The sequence below is a fragment of the Lontra canadensis genome, unplaced genomic scaffold, assembly GCF_010015895.1.
Source record: "Lontra canadensis isolate GAN:19392208 unplaced genomic scaffold, GSC_riverotter_1.0 scaffold12, whole genome shotgun sequence".
Classification (NCBI taxonomy): Eukaryota; Metazoa; Chordata; class Mammalia; order Carnivora; family Mustelidae; genus Lontra; species Lontra canadensis.
Genome location: NW_022631006.1, coordinates 27,715,537 through 27,718,098, shown reverse-complemented (window position 1 = coordinate 27,718,098; position 2,562 = coordinate 27,715,537). Strand labels below are relative to the sequence as shown.

Here is a 2,562-nt window from a genome sequence, read left to right as displayed (position 1 = left end):
AAAAAGTGCTCCATATCACTCGGCATCAGGGAAATATAAATCAAAACCACAATGAGATACCACCTCACACCAGTCAGAATGGCTAAAATTAACAAGTCAGGAAATGACAGATGCTGGCGAGGATGCGGAGAAAGGGGAACCCTCCTACACTGTTGGTGGGAATGCAAGCTGGTGCAACCACTCTGGAAAACAGCATGGAGGTTCCTCAAAATGTTGAAAATAGAACTACCCTATGACCCAGCAATTGCACTGCTGGGTATTTACCCTAAAGATACAAACGTAGTGATCCGAAGGGGCACTTGCACCCGAATGTTTATAGCAGCAATGTCTACAATAGCCAAACTATGGAAAGAACCTAGATGTCCATCAACAGATGAATGGATAAAGAAGATGTGGTATATATACACAATGGAATACTATGCAGCCATCAAAAGAAATGAAATCTTGCCATTTGCGACAACGTGGATGGAACTATAGGGTATCATGCTTAGCGAAATAAGTCAATCAGAGAAAGACAACTATCATATGAGGCAGAGGAGATGCAACATGCGGGGTTAAGGGGGTAGGAGAAGAGTAAATGAAACAAGATGGGATTGAGAGGGAGACAAACCATAAGTGACTCTTAATCTCACAAAAGAAACTGAGGGTTGCTGGGGGGAGGGGGTTGGGGGGTGGGGTTACGGACATTCGGGAGGGTATGTGCTATGGTGAGTGCTGTGAAATGTGTAAACCTGGCGATTCACAGACCTGTACCCCTGGGGATAAAAATATATTATATATTTATAAAAAATAAAATTTAAATAAAAAAGAATTAATTGTAGACTTTTCAGGAGTATCAATCACCTCTTACCCCTCCCTTTCCCCCATGGACTCTGAATCAATTTACCCATGGATTCAGAAACAAGGCAGAAACCATTATTAGTGTTATTATTGATAAAGTTGTGTTGAACTTTCAACCATGTAATACAGGACTGTTTACAAATTTAATTCACTCTTTCCATCCAAGGACTGTAAGCTTTCTGAAACCCTGGACGTACGTCCTGGCACACTGTGGGCTCACAAAATATGTGAAGCAAAGTTGGAAGCACTGTATCTGGGGCAAAAGAGTAACTAAAAGTTAATACACATTGACTAGGGATTATCTACAAAATGTACTTTTCTAACACCAAATAGTAATTAACCAAGCACTCAGCTAAATGGCTATGTGAGGCATCATCTGTATGCATTTTCTACATATAGATTCCCAGTAATAGCTACAACTATAATAGCAGGAGTAATAACTACATGCATTCTAGTAATAGTAATAATGATTATAAAGATTAAAAACATGCCAAAATAATAAAATAAACATATAAAGAAGTTCTGTAGATAAACTAAGTAAAGAGAGTTTATTAATTTTTTTCAAATTTTCATGAGAAGAAGCAGTGAAGAGAGGATTTAAATGCATGTCTTCCAGACTCTACATGTCATGTGTTTAATTACTGACAAGGAAAGGGGTTTGCTCTTTAGCAGTTACACCTACTGGTTCCTTTTACAGAACATGAAATAGCTTCAAAGTTCATTCCTTAAAATGTCCACACAGAAATTATTTCTTCAGAAACATCATCTACAAAGTGTGTTTTGAATTTGTATGTCGAGTCCTTATCTTCTTCATGGGTGATTTTACTTCTTGATTCCTTAATGTATAAATAATAGGATTTAAGAGAGGTGTGAAAATTGTATAAAACACAGAGAGAATTTTATCGACAGAGTATCTGCTGAAGGGCCATACATAGATAAAGACACATGGGGCAAAGAAGAGAGTCACAACTGTGATGTGTGCTGACACAGTGGAGAAGGCCTTGGCCGAACCACCGGCAGCACGGTGCCTGACTGAGTATATGATGATCCCATAGGAGACAAGCAAGAGGAGAAAACAGACCAGGTATAGGAGGCCACAGTCAGCAACAACCAGTAGTTGTAGCATGTAGGTGTCTTTGCAGGCAAGTTTGATCACAAGGGGAAGGTCACAGAAAAAGCTGTCCACCACATTGGGACCACAGAAGGGCAAATTCAACATGAAAGCCATCCGACTAGATGAATGCACAAATCCAGCTGTATAGGAGGATAACAGCAGCTGAACGAGCATTCATGGGCTCATGATGGTCAGGTAATGGAGGGGTTTGCATATGGCAACGTACCTGTCTATTGCCATGGCTACAAGCAACATCATCTCACTGCCCCCGCCCCACCAAGGAGGTACATGAAGAACATCTGAGAGTAACATCCCCACCAAGAGATGGTCTTTCGGTTAGGGGGTGATTTTTTTTAATGATTTCTGAAATGGCCAAGAGAGTGTACCAAAAAGCAAGGGGAATTCAAAATATACATTTCTGAAAGACAAAAATAAAAACAGCACATGAAACCATCATCGTATTATGAACCTGGAATCCAAAGACCTCAATACAACACCTAGCTGAGCTACTCATTGAGGGCAACACAGGACAAGTATCTCCTTTCCAGGGTTAAGTTTCCCCTTCAGTAAAATAAAAACAATCAGACTGCATGATATTGAATGCATCT

At 40.0% G+C, this 2,562-nt stretch overlaps 1 pseudogene; it reads right to left on the bottom strand.

Moving 5' to 3' along the window:
• Positions 1-1,606: 1,606 nt before the first annotated feature.
• On the bottom strand, positions 1,607-2,304 carry LOC116867443 (annotated as a pseudogene).
• Between the last annotated feature and the right edge of the window lie 258 nt (positions 2,305-2,562).